This window comes from Ranitomeya variabilis, chromosome 1 (genome assembly GCF_051348905.1).
Source record: "Ranitomeya variabilis isolate aRanVar5 chromosome 1, aRanVar5.hap1, whole genome shotgun sequence".
Classification (NCBI taxonomy): Eukaryota; Metazoa; Chordata; class Amphibia; order Anura; family Dendrobatidae; genus Ranitomeya; species Ranitomeya variabilis.
In genome coordinates this window covers 338424211-338439838 of record NC_135232.1, presented here as the reverse complement: position 1 = coordinate 338439838, position 15628 = coordinate 338424211, and the positions used below count along the sequence as shown (strand labels likewise).

The 15628-nt window shown below is 38.1% G+C and overlaps 1 protein-coding gene across 1 annotated transcript in view; it reads right to left on the bottom strand.

Annotated features, from left to right (window-relative positions):
- REC8 (REC8 meiotic recombination protein) overlaps positions 1–15628 on the bottom strand; it is a 217059-nt gene that overhangs the window by 33495 nt on the left and 167936 nt on the right. The window lies entirely within an intron of this gene.

The following is a 15628-nucleotide window of genomic DNA, read 5'->3' as shown; positions in this document are numbered from 1 at the left end:
AAGGGTTATTCTCTTGCATGGCTAACTAGAAGTGCATTGACTGCACATTCATATTGTTTGCTGTAGGAATGGGGATAAACAGCTGCCATACACCTCTCACCTTGTATCGTGGTTGAACAAAGGATCAAATATATTAAATTCTAATGCAAAAAAAAGGTGAATCGGCACATCCAATAATAACAAATCTTTAAGCTTTATTCCAAATACATAGCTTTAAAAATCCATATAAGGGTGATGTGGTGTAGGACCCGCTCTGACGCATTTCTGGCACCTACTGTGCCCTTAGTCATGGGTTGAGATCTGAGAACCACTGGTGGATGAGCAGCTGCGAGTGACGTCATCGAGGTTGACACGTCTATAAGACACCTATCCATTACTAATCCTATAGTTGTATTGTAAATAAAGACAGCAAAAATAAAGTCTTTTATTTGAAATAAAACAAAACACACTTTTCCATTTTTATTTAAAAATAGCAAACACAGTTATACTCAACTAATGCCTAATTCCACTGAATCCCTCATCTCCTGTAATAAAACACAAAAAAAAACAATATCCCTCACCTGTCTGTTGTTCTATCTCATACCATAATCCATGTCTGGTGGATAAACAGTTTTCAAGCTGGACGATGCCAAGATGCGAACATCCAGGCTGAGAACCACCGCTGAATAAGCTGCTACAAGAGCAGGATCAATGACTAGCCGTGACATCATCGAGGTTACCTCCGGTCACTGAGGCTGCGTTCCCAGCCGAGCTGAATTGCGGTGTCCTCGGTGAGGTCCCCTTAGCACAGTGAGAAAAAGTGGTGAATTCATCTCTGATCCATGAGACTTTTTCTCACTGTGCTAGCGGGGATCTTAACGAGGTCAAAGCAGTTCAGCCCGGCTGGGAACGCAGCCTCAGTGACCGGAGGTAACCTCGATGATGTCACTGATAACTTTATAACTAACCTTGCTAACGCTGACAGCTGAGGATTGCAGCCACCAGCTGTGAGTTTTGCCTTGCTGGTTATCAAAAATACAGGAGAACCTATGCAGTTTTTTTTATATATTACTTATTTAAAGCGCAGGCGCCGGCTAATGAATACTCCCATCAGCCACTCCTGCTCTCAATGTTATTAACGGCAGCACGTGTTACCTGATGGGAGCAGTAGTCCTATTAGCCGACACCAATGACCAGAGGTAAACTTTATACCTCCGATCATAGCTGCGGGCTCATGCTGTCATTTGACAGTGCGGGAATCGCAGCTGTCTGACCGGCGGTGATGATTTTACCGCCAATCAGAAGCGGTGTTTGCCACACTGTCATGCACATGACAGCGCGACAAACACCCGGTGTTCGGGGGGGCCGAACCCGAACAGTAACACGGACTTCCTGGTGAAGTACATGTTTGGTGTCTGTGCCTGAACAATAGATGTTCGGTATGGATGCCAAACTTTACTGTCCGGGTTTGCCCATCTCTAGTCATAGGGCATGAATACGGAGGTATTACAAACACATTTAAAACCACCAAACCACATCTTGTCATGGGCGAACTAATTAATCAAAATAAGGTGTAGCAATCATGTGTGAACACCCCCAGTCAGAGTAGGGAGAGAACAGAGAGGGAAACCTAACACCCAGAGAACATATACATCAATGACGGGTATCAATAGTTACCAAACATAAAGCATTTATTTAATTTGGTAAAAACAACCACATACAGTGGGTACGGAAAGTATTCAGTCCCCTTTAAATGTTTCACTCTTTGTGTCATTGTAGCCATTTTGTAAATTCAAAAAAGTTCATTTTTTCTCATTAATGTACACTCTGCACCCCATCTTGACTGAAAAAAACAGAAATGTAGTAATTTTTGCAAATTTATTAAGAAAGAAAAACTGAAATATCACATGGTCATTAGTATTCAGACCCTTTGCTCAGTATTGAGCAGAAGCACCCTTTTGAGCTAGTACAGCCATGAGTCTTCTTGGGAATGATGCAACACGTTTTTCACACCTGGATTCGGGGATCCTCTGCCATTATTCCTTGCAGATCCTCTCCAGTTCTGTCAGGTTGGCTGGTGAACATTGGTGGACAGCCATTTTCAGGTCTCTCCAGAGATGCTTAATTGGGTTTAGGTCAGGGCTCTGGCTGAGCGACACAAGAATGGTCACAGAGTTGTTCTAAAAAAAGAAAAAAGACAAGGCGCCCCCAATGTGTCACACTGTTTAAAAAACACACATACAATCCTTTGTAGGGAATGTGCTCACCTATTGAAGTTGTGAACCTGGGTCACAACTCCCAAGAAGGCATAATCGTAGCAGCAGGTCTCCACAAGAATCCAAAAGGATGCTGGAGGTAATAGTCTTAGGCGAACTGAAGACCGCCCTGAAGAAGAGAGCAAGATAGCTCTTGAAACGCGTAGGCTTCAATAAACCACCCTAAATCTACCTCGTGTGCACGGTCTTCAGTTCGCCTAAGAGTTGTTCTAAAGGCACTCCTTTGTAATTTTAGCTGTGTGCTTAGGATCACTGTCTTGTTGGAAGGTGAACCTACAGCCAAGGCAGAGCACTCTGGAAGAGTTTTTCATCCAGAATATCTCTGTACTTGGCCACATTCATGTTTCCTTCAATGACAACCAGGTCTATCTTCGTCTCATCAGACCAGAGAATCTTATTTCTCATAGCCTGGGAGTCCTTCATGTGTTTTTTTTAGCAAACTCTATGCGGGTTTTCATATGTCTTGCACTGAGGAGAGGCTTCCATTGGGCCACTCTGCCATTAAGGCTTGACTGGTGGAGGGCTGTTATGATCCGGTGACCTTGGAGCCGCATGAAACTTTCTCTGGAGTCGGTGGAACCTGTACTGACCGCAAATCCTGAACTAACACCGCAACTAGAAGTAGCCGTGGTTTGTGCCTAACAACCCTAGACACCTCGACACAGCCGGAGGACTAAATACCCCTATAGATGGAAATAGGAATGCTATCTTGCCTCAGAGCAGACCCCCAAAGGATAGGCAGCCCCCACAAATAATGACTGTGAAAAGGAGAAGATTAGACACACGCAGGTAGAAAACAGGATTTAGCAAAAGAGGCCACTCTAGCTAAATAGGAAAGGATAGGACAGATTACTAGGCGGTCAGTATTAAAACCCTTCCAAAAATATCCACAGCAGATAATACAAAAAGTTCCACAATCTAACTAAAGACATGGAATGTATATCTGCCACTCCAGAGAATCCAGCAAGACTGAGAAAATACTGACACAATCTAAGCTAGACAAGAAAATACAAGGAATAGCACTGAATTGTGAAACACACAGCATGTGTGTCACAGGAAAAAAAAAACAGACACTTATCTTTGCTGATTTGGCAGGAAGGCAGGAGGAACAAGGGAGAGGTCAACACCTCCCAACAACAATTGACAACTGGCATGGACTAATGAATCCTGCACACCTAAATACCCCAGTCAGAACTGCAATCAGCAGATACACCTGACCAGGACTGCAACTCAGGGACAACTGCATTACCACCTACAACCACCGGAGGGAGCCCAAAAGCAGAATTCACAACAGTACCCCCCCTTGAGGAGGGGTCACCGAACCCTCACCAGCGCCCCCAGGCCGATCAGGACGAGCCAGATGAAAGGCACGAACCAAATCAGCAGCATGGACATCAGAAGCAAAAACCCAAGAATTATCCTCCTGGCCATAACCCTTCCATTTGACAAGGTACTGAAGCCTCCGCCTCGAAAAACGAGAATCCAAAATCTTCTCAACCACATACTCCAACTCCCCATCAACCAAAACAGGGGCCGGAGGATCAACAGAGGGAACAATGGGCACCACATATTTCCACAATAAAGATCTATGGAAGACATTATGGATAGCAAAAGAGGCCGGAAGCGCCAATCGAAAAGACACCGGATTAATAATCTCAGAAATCCTATAAGGACCAATAAACCGAAGCTTAAACTTAGGGGAAGAGACCTTCATAGGAACATGACGGGAAGACAACCAAACCAAATCCCCAACCCGAAGCCGGGAACCAACACACCGACGACGGTTAGCAAAACGTTGAGCCTCCTCCTGAGACAACACCAACTTGTCCACCACATGAGCCCAAATCTGCTGTAACCTGTCAACCACAGAATCCACACCAGGACAGTCAGAAGGCTCAACCTGCCCAGAAGAAAAACGAGGATGAAAACCAAAATTGCAAAAAAAAGGCGAAACCAAAGTAGCCGAACTAGCCCGATTATTAAGGGCAAACTCGGCCAATGGTAAAAAGGCCACCCAATCATCCTGATCGGCAGACACAAAGCATCTCAAATAAGTCTCCAAAGTCTGATTAGTTCGCTCGGTCTGGCCATTTGTCTGAGGATGAAATGCAGAAGAAAAAGACAAATCAATGCCCAGCCTAGCACAAAAGGCCCGCCAAAACCTAGAAACAAACTGGGAACCTCTGTTGGACACAATATTCTCCGGAATACCATGCAAACGAACCACATGCTGAAAAAACAATGGAACCAACTCTGAAGAGGAAGGCAATTTAGGCAAAGGCACCAAATGAACCATCTTAGAAAACCGGTCACAAACAACCCAGATAACCGACATCCTCTGGGAAACCGGAAGATCAGAAATAAAATCCATAGAAATATGCGTCCAGGGCCTCTCAGGGACCGGCAATGGCAAAAGTAACCCACTAGCACGGGAACAACAAGGCTTGGCCCGCGCACAAGTCCCACAGGACTGCACAAAAGAACGCACATCCCGTGACAACGAAGGCCACCAAAAGGACCTACCAACCAAATCTCTGGTACCAAAAATACCAGGATGACTGTTAAGATCCTTAGTGGTTGAGGATCACAAAATACTCCAGCTAAGTAACAAAACATAGGACAAGCTTTAGGGAGGTGGTAAACTGGACTGACCGCAAATCTGAACCTATCCAACACACTAGAGGTAGCCGGTGAACGTGACTAAAATCCTAGACGTCTCGAGCCAGCCTGAGGAACTAACTACCCCTAGAGAGAAAGAAAGACCTCACTTGCCTCCAGAGAAATAATCCCCAAAGATATAGAAGCCCCCAAACAAATAATAACGGTGAGGTAAGAGGAAGGCACATACACAGGGGTGAAAGCAGATTCAGCACTCTGAGGCCCACTAATACTAGATAGCAGAAAATAGAAAAGGGGTCTGTGCGGTCAGTAAAAAACCCTTACAAAATATCCACACTGAGATTTCAAGAACCCCCGCACCAACTAACGGTGTGGGGGGAGAAACTCAGTCCCCTAGAGCAACCAGCAAGCGAGGAAATCACATTTTAGCAAGCTGGACAAGAAACATGATGAATGCTGATAATCAAAAAATAAACAAACAAAAACTTAGCTTGTCTTGGAGAGACTGGGAGCAAGGTAGTCACAAGGAATCTGAAGAGCACTGAATACATTGAGAGCAGGCAAGGAACTGAGTATCCAGGTGAGCTAAATAGGAAACCAACCAAGGATAACGAACCAGCTGATGCTGCCAACCTGCAGAAAGACAACACTACACAGTACCGCTTGTGACCACTAGAGGGAGCCCAAAAATAGAGTTCACAACAGTACCCCCCCTTGAGGAGGGGTCACCGAACCCTCATCAAGATCCCCAGGGCGATCAGGATGAGCCGCGTGGAAGGCACGAACCAAATCGGCCGCATGAACATCAGAGGCGACAACCCAGGAATTATCCTCCTGACCATAGCCCTTCCACTTAACCAAATACTGAAGCCTCCGTCTAGAGATACGAGAATCCAAAATCTTCTCCACCACGTACTCCAATTCGCCCTCGACCAGCACCGGAGCAGGAGGCTCAACAGAAGGAACCACAGGTACCACATACCTCCGCAACAAAGACCTATGGAACACATTATGAATGGCAAACGGTGCTGGGAGATCCAAACGAAAAGACACCGGGTTAAGGATTTCCAAGATCTTATAAGGACCGATGAAGCGAGGCTTGAATTTAGGAGAGGAGACCTTCATAGGAACATACCGAGAAGACAGCCACACCAAATCCCCAACACGAAGTCGGGGACCCACACCGCGGCGGCGGCTGGCAAAGCGCTGAGCCTTCTCCTGTGACAACCTCAAATTGTCCACCACATGGTTCCAAATCTGCTGCAACCTATCCACCACAGAATCCACCCCAGGACAGTCAGAAGACTCAACCTGACCTGAGGAAAAACGAGGATGGAAACCAGAATTGCAGAAAAAAGGCGAAACCAAAGTAGCAGAACTAGCCCGATTATTAAGGGCAAACTCGGCCAATGGCAAAAAAGTCACCCAATCATCCTGATCAGCAGAAACAAAACATCTCAAATAAGTTTCCAACGTCTGATTAGTTCGCTCGGTTTGGCCATTAGTCTGAGGATGGAAGGCCGACGAAAAAGACAAATCAATGCCCATCTTAGCACAAAAAGTCCGCCAAAACCTGGACACAAACTGGGATCCTTTATCAGACACAATATTTTCAGGAATGTCGTGCAAGCGAACCACATTCTGAAAAAATAGAGGAACCAAATTGGAGGAAGAAGGCAACTTAGGCAAGGGCACCAAATGGACCATCTTGGAAAAACGATCACACACCACCCAGATGACAGACATTTTCTGAGATACTGAAAGATCCGAAATAAAATCCATGGAAATGTGCGTCCAAGGCCTTTTCGGAATAGGCAAAGGCAAAAGCAAACCGCTGGCACGAGAACAGCAAGGCTTAGCCCGAGCACAAATCCCACAAGACTGCACAAAGGAACGCACATCCCGCGACAAGGAAGGCCACCAGAAGGACCTAGCCACCAAATCTCTGGTAACAAAAATCCCAGGATGACCCGCCAACACCGAAGAATGAACCTCGGAAATAACTCTGCTGGACCATCTATCCGGGACAAACAGTCTCTCTGGTGGACAACGGTCAGGTCTATCCGCCTGAAATTTCTGCAGCACTCGTCGCAAATCTGGGGAAATGGCAGACAAAATCACTCCCTCTCTGAGAATACCAGCCGGCTCAGAAACTCCCGGAGAGTCAGGCACAAAACTCCTAGAAAGTGCATCAGCTTTCACGTTCTTCGAACCAGGCAGGTATGAGACCACGAAGTTGAAATGGGAGAAAAACAACGACCAACGAGCCTGTCTAGGATTCAGGCGCTTGGCAGATTCAAGGTAAATCAGATTTTTGTGATCAGTCAAGACCACCACACGATGTTTAGCTCCTTCGAGCCAATGTCGCCACTCCTCAAATGCCCACTTCATAGCCAACAACTCCCGATTACCAACATCATAATTCCGCTCGGCAGGCGAAAACTTTCTTGAAAAGAAAGCACATGGCTTCATCACAGAGCCATCAGAGCTTCTCTGCTCCAATCTCAGAAGCATCAACCTCGACCTGGAAGGGGAGAGAGACATCTGGCTGACATAAGACTGGAGCTGAAGAAAACCGGTGCTTCAGCTCCCAAAAGGCCTCCACGGCCGCAGGAGACCAATTAGTCACATCAGAACCCTTCTTGGTCAAATCCCTCAGTAGTGTAGCAGAGGTATTACTCATCAAACTCAATTTGACAGGTGGACATGCCCCTATCAAAGTGTATCAAAGTGTGTAACCCCTCCCTGTCAGCCAGCTGTCCTCCTTGTCTGGCTGTCCCCTTTTGATATAGTTTAATTTGTTAATGCAGTGAATGTTATCCCAGTAATTGTTTTATATTAGTTGATTATATGCTATATTAAGAGTAGTCTTATTTGATAATCCGCTGATAGGGAGAGTGAGGCTACAGTATTATTCTGCTGTGAGCTTGAATGATTCTAGTACTATAATTGCTAACAGATGCTAAGAGTTTCTGTGATGGAGATACAAACATTCCACTAGCTAGCAGCTGTTAAAATGTATCTGTACTGATCACTAACCAGACAGCCAGGCTTTCTGTGTTGGAGATACAAACATTCCACACAAGCAGTGTTAAATAGGCATCATACGGATACCGTAGTGAGTATAAAATGTATTAAATTGATTACTGATACGAGACTCACACGACATCTCATGGCTGCTGTCAGCAGCTGTGTGCCTGGTGTGCCTGACCCCCCTCCCCCTTTCTGAGAACCCAGACAGATGATCAAAACACAGAAAGCTTTATCAGAGATTTAGAGTCTGTATAATTATCGGACTTCAGTATCGCTGTAAGCTGCAGACTGCCCATTTGATAATAAATTGTTATCAAAGTGTCAGCAAAATGTATTAAATTGATTACTGATACTCTTCCAACAAATTGATAATGATATCAAAAGTGTATTATTTTATTTATAGTCCCAATAATATTTATTCTCTTTTATTGACATTTTCATAAACCTATAGTCCCAATAATATTTATTTGACCAGCAGATAATTAATTAAAATCGCATAAAGCGTGTTAAATAGACAGCGCACGGACACTGCAGTGAATCAAAATGTATTAAATTGATTACTGATAACTCTTCCAACAAATTGATAATGATATCAAAAGTGTATTATTTTATTTATAGTCCCAATAATATTTATTCTCTTTTATTGACCTTTTCATAAACCTATAGTCCCAATAATATTTATTTGACCAGCAGATAATTAATTAAAATCGCATAAAGTGTGTTAAATAGACATCACACCAAAATCATAGTGAATCAAAATGTATTAAATTGATTACTGATACGATTCCAACAAATTGATAATAAATTGTTATCAAAGTGACAGCAAAGTATATTAAATAGATAACACAACAAAATCATAGTGTATCAAAGTGTATTATTTTATTTATAGTCCCAATAATATTTATTCTCTTTTATTGACATTTTCATAAACCTATAGTCCCAATAATATTTATTTGACCAGCAGATAATTAATTAAAATCGCATAAAGTGTGTTAAATAGACATCATACGGATACCGTAGTGAGTATAAAATGTATTAAATTGATTACTGATACGATTCCAACAAATTGATAATAAATTGTTATCAAAGTGACAGCAAAGTATATTAAATAGATAACACACCAAAATCATAGTGTATCAAAGTGTATTATTTTATTTATAGTCCCAATAATATTTATTCTCTTTTATTGACATTTTCATAAACCTATAGTCCCAATAATATTTATTTGACCAGCAGATAATTAATTAAAATCGCATAAAGTGTGTTAAATAGACATCATACGGATACCGTAGTGAGCATAAAATGTATTAAATTGATTACTGATACGATTCCAACAAATTGATAATAAATTGATATCAAAGTGGCAGCAAAGCATATTAAATAGATAACACACCAAAATCATAGTGTATCAAAGTGTATTATTTTATTTACAGTCCCAATAATATTTATTCTCTTTTATTGACATTTTCATACACCTATAGTCCCAATAATAGGGCATATTATGTATATTCTGTGTTTATGCATCATTATTTCATACTGTGATTCTCATTTTATGAGCTTTATAACACAGCAGACTGATTTACGGACATATTATGTATAATTATTAGTTAATTGGCCAGTCATTTATCAGTTTTTCATACGTATCACAGAAAGATTTTAGTTCGATCTGATTTAAAATCATATACTTCAGCGATAATGTCAGGTGTTGGATAGGCATTTATCAGTTTTTCATATGTATCACAGAAAGATTTTAGCTTGATCTGTGCGAGTTTGCGGGCAAATTATGTATATTCTGTGTTTATGCATCATTATTTCATACTGTGATTCTCATTTTATGAGTTTTATAACACATCAAACTGATTTACAGCCATATTATGTATAATTATTTTAGAATGAAGCAGGCCCAGAGACGCCCCAACCTGTACAGATAATGTTCAGTGTTAGTGTGATACAGCATTGTTATTATTCCAGGCTGTAACATTTCTATTCCCACAATTTCAACGATCTCTTGATTTTTATTAGAGTCGGTATTCACATATAATAACAATAATAATAATAATAACCATCGGTGATATTATGTATATCATGTGTTTTTGACAGGTATAAAACGGTTATTTTATACATGACTGGTATATGAATATAAAAAGTAAAAATCATCACATGTACAATTAATATACATCATTACAATTCTTACAAAATAGATAATATACAGTATATAGTTCAGTGATAATTGTTACAGTATTTTATTTTCCCGGTGTTACTTTTGTTCATGTATTACCGGATTCTTCTGCAGTTGTGATTCTCACCTTTCTATATAAATAGTGCAATAATTCACAGTCACGGCCAGTTTTCCGTTAAAAATATGAATATTATTGAATATAATGTTTTACGTATGTTACAGTTTTATTTTTTATTTTTATTTTTTATTATATTTTTTTTATTTTCCTGATGCTACTTTTGTTCGTGTATTATCGGCGTCTTCTTCAGTTGTGATTCTTACCTTTTCTATATAAATATGGGCAAATGAATTGTCCAGTGCCAGCATAATTTTTCAGCATGTCCAGGGGTTGTGTTTAACTATCCTTTTAGAGTGTCTAGTAGTTTTATATTCTTTGTCTGATATATTTCTACACAAAGCTTCAAAACTATTTTGTAATTTATAATGTATCACAGTAGTTTCATATGAAGTTACATCTTAGGCTCTGTTCAGACTATTGTAATATCTGTAGCTTAAAATAGAGCCAAATAGCTACTTTCAAATCCGGACATACACCATTGATTTTAATGGGGTCTAAGGGGATTCTATCAAGCTTTTCCACATAATAGTTATGGAAAGAATAATGTTACAGAATTGGCCGCTCCAGTTATAAAACAAAAATGATGAAAATTATCCTTGATGATAATGTGAAAAAGGCTTATGCAGTGGGTTTATGGATCTCTACAATAAACACCATGTGTAGAAATTTGGTTCTAGAACTTACTGGATTAGTGAATATAATAACGTTTGGCATATTTTATAACATACAGCTAATGATTCATGCTTTTAACTTGTATGTAACTGGTTAATGTTACTAATACCCTCTAACATGGGGTCATGGTTCTGCATTTTCTGAAGAGTCGAGCTTCACCTCCATCTTTCTTTAATTCTACATTATTTTATCACATATTAATTTCACAGTTGTCTGTGCAGGCTATTTGCACACAGCCTTCTTGAATTCAATGTTTGTAGATTTTTCTGTCATGAAAAAAAAAAACGTGTACAAAGTTAAAACATAATTAAAATAAAGAATAATGACCTAGCTGGTTGTTTGGGTGATATTGTAAAATCATTTACTGTTTCTACTACTTGGCAATTGTTACACTCAGTTATTTTTATTTATTTATTTTTTTTATTTATTTTTTTTTCCCTTGGATTTTGTTAGTCATTACAATTATTTCTGCTCCCAAGATAGGGTTTTAGAGTCACCAAGTAACATAAATGTGCAGACTCCTGAATATTACAATTACAAAACATTCAAAGTTTGTTTCTCCACTTTTTGCAGATAATAAATCTTAATTTCTTTATAATTTGACTTTTAGTTATAGTTTGTTTCAGCTCTTTGTCGTTCTATGTATACCGTAAATTTTGCTTCCTTTCAGTGAATAATATAAGACAAATTATTTGTATTCAAAGAAGTCTAACTTATGTATACTTTTAAAGCTTTGTTACATTTCTATCCAGTCTACACCATGCTGTGTAACATAAATACATGCGGTCTTGTAGTATGTTTTTTTTTGTTTCTCTGAACTGCCGCAAACAAAACATATAAGGTAGTACGGCACAAGATGTGAGCGTACCCCCAGCTCACTGAGCATTACCGCTGCACTCATGGCCACTTCTCTTTGCAGCTTCTGAATGTACACTATTCTCACCCATGGAGAGTTTTCCTTTAAAAATATGAATATTATTGAATATAATGTTTTACATATGTTACAGTATTTTATTTTCCATGCAAAATCCATCTTTGTGCTGATGGCGGCATCAACATTTTGCCATTATAAGTTTATGGTTCTGTAAAGAGAGAGGAGAATTGCAGAACGGAGATGGAGGCAGTCACACACAACACACAGAACACATGCACAACAAACACACACAACATACAGAACACACACACAACACATACAACACACACAACAAACATACACACACAACAAACATACACACACAACATACAGAACACACACACAACACATACAACACACACAACAAACATACACACACAACAAACATACACACACAACATACAGAACACACACACAACACATACAACACACACAACAAACATACACACACACACAACAAACATACACACACAACAAACATACACACACAACAAACATACACACACACACACAACATACAGAACACACACACAACACATACAACACACAACAAACATACACACACAACAAACATACACACACAACATACAGAACACACACACAACACATACAACACACACAACAAACATACACACACAACAAACATACACACACAACATACAGCACAAAGATGGATTTTTGCATGGAAAATAAAATACTGTAACATATGTAAAACATTATATTCAATAATATTCATATTTTTAAAGGAAAACTCTCCATGGGTGAGAATAGTGTACATTCAGAAGCTGCAAAGAGAAGTGGCCATGAGTGCAGCGGTAATGCTCAGTGAGCTGGGGGTACGCTCACATCTTGTGCCGTACTACCTTATATGTTTTGTTTGCGGCAGTTCAGAGAAACCAAAAAAACCATACTACAAGACCGCATGTATTTATGTTACACAGCATGGTGTAGACTGGATAGAAATGTAACAAAGCTTTAAAAGTATACATAAGTTAGACTTCTTTGAATACAAATAATTTGTCTTATATTATTCACTGAAAGGAAGCAAAATTTACGGTATACATAGAACGACAAAGAGCTGAAACAAACTATAACTAAAAGTCAAATTATAAAGAAATTAAGATTTATTATCTGCAAAAAGTGGAGAAACAAACTTTGAATGTTTTGTAATTGTAATATTCAGGAGTCTGCACATTTATGTTACTTGGTGACTCTAAAACCCTATCTTGGGAGCAGAAATAATTGTAATGACTAACAAAATCCAAGGGAAAAAATAAAAATAAAAAAAAATAAAAAAATAAATAAAAATAAATAAATAAATAAATAAAAATAACTGAGTGTAACAATTGCCAAGTAGTAGAAACAGTAAATGATTTTACAATATCACCCAAACAACCAGCTAGGTCATTATTCTTTATTTTAATTATGTTTTAACTTTGTACACGTTTTTTTTTTTTTTTTTTTTTCATGACAGAAAAATCTACAAACATTGAATTCAAGAAGGCTGTGTGCAAATAGCCCGCACAGACAACTGTGAAATTAATATGTGATAAAATAATGTAGAATTAAAGAAAGATGGAGGTGAAGCTCGACTCTTCAGAAAATGCAGAACCATGACCCCATGTTAGAGGGTATTAGTAACATTAACCAGTTAAATACAAGTTAAAAGCATGAATCATTAGCTGTATGTTATAAAATATGCCAAACGTTATTATATTCACTAATCCAGTAAGTTCTAGAACCAAATTTCTACACATGGTGTTTATTGTAGAGATCCATAAACCCACTGCATAAGCCTTTTTCACATTATCATCAAGGATAATTTTCATCATTTTTGTTTTATAACTGGAGCGGCCAATTCTGTAGCATTATTCTTTCCATAACTATTATGTGGAAAAGCTTGATAGAATCCCCTTAGACCCCATTAAAATCAATGGTGTATGTCCGGATTTGAAAGTAGCTATTTGGCTCTATTTTAAGCTACAGATATTACAATAGTCTGAACAGAGCCTAAGATGTAACTTCATATGAAACTACTGTGATACATTATAAATTACAAAATAGTTTTGAAGCTTTGTGTAGAAATATATCAGACAAAGAATATAAAACTACTAGACACTCTAAAAGGATAGTTAAACACAACCCCTGGACATGCTGAAAAATTATGCTGGCACTGGACAATTCATTTGCCCATATTTATATAGAAAAGGTAAGAATCACAACTGAAGAAGACGCCGATAATACACGAACAAAAGTAGCATCAGGAAAATAAAAAAAATATAATAAAAAATAAAAATAAAAAATAAAACTGTAACATACGTAAAACATTATATTCAATAATATTCATATTTTTAACGGAAAACTGGCCGTGACTGTGAATTATTGCACTATTTATATAGAAAGGTGAGAATCACAACTGCAGAAGAATCCGGTAATACATGAACAAAAGTAACACCGGGAAAATAAAATACTGTAACAATTATCACTGAACTATATACTGTATATTATCTATTTTGTAAGAATTGTAATGATGTATATTAATTGTACATGTGATGATTTTTACTTTTTATATTCATATACCAGTCATGTATAAAATAACCGTTTTATACCTGTCAAAAACACATGATATACATAATATCACCGATGGTTATTATTATTATTATTGTTATTATATGTGAATACCGACTCTGATAAAAATCAAGAGATCGTTGAAATTGTGGGAATAGAAATGTTACAGCCTGGAATAATAACAATGCTGTATCACACTAACACTGAACATTATCTGTACAGGTTGGGGCGTCTCTGGGCCTGCTTCATTCTAAAATAATTATACATAATATGGCTGTAAATCAGTTTGATGTGTTATAAAACTCATAAAATGAGAATCACAGTATGAAATAATGATGCATAAACACAGAATATACATAATTTGCCCGCAAACTCGCACAGATCAAGCTAAAATCTTTCTGTGATACGTATGAAAAACTGATAAATGCCTATCCAACACCTGACATTATCGCTGAAGTATATGATTTTAAATCAGATCGAACTAAAATCTTTCTGTGATACGTATGAAAAACTGATAAATGACTGGCCAATTAACTAATAATTATACATAATATGTCCGTAAATCAGTCTGCTGTGTTATAAAGCTCATAAAATGAGAATCACAGTATGAAATAATGATGCATAAACACAGAATATACATAATATGCCCTATTATTGGGACAATAGGTGTATGAAAATGTCAATAAAAGAGAATAAATATTATTGGGACTGTAAATAAAATAATACACTTTGATACACTATGATTTTGGTGTGTTATCTATTTAATATGCTTTGCTGCCACTTTGATATCAATTTATTATCAATTTGTTGGAATCGTATCAGTAATCAATTTAATACATTTTATGCTCACTACGGTATCCGTATGATGTCTATTTAACACACTTTATGCGATTTTAATTAATTATCTGCTGGTCAAATAAATATTATTGGGACTATAGGTTTATGAAAATGTCAATAAAAGAGAATAAATATTATTGGGACTATAAATAAAATAATACACTTTGATACACTATGATTTTGGTGTGTTATCTATTTATTATACTTTGCTGTCACTTTGATAACAATTTATTATCAATTTGTTGGAATCGTATCAGTAATGAATTTAGTACATTTTATACTCACTACGGTATCCGTATGATGTCTATTTAACACACTTTATGCGATTTTAATTAATTATCTGCTGGTCAAATAAATATTATTGGGACTATAGGTTTATGAAAATGTCAATAAAAGAGAATAAATATTATTGGGACTATAAATAAAATAATACA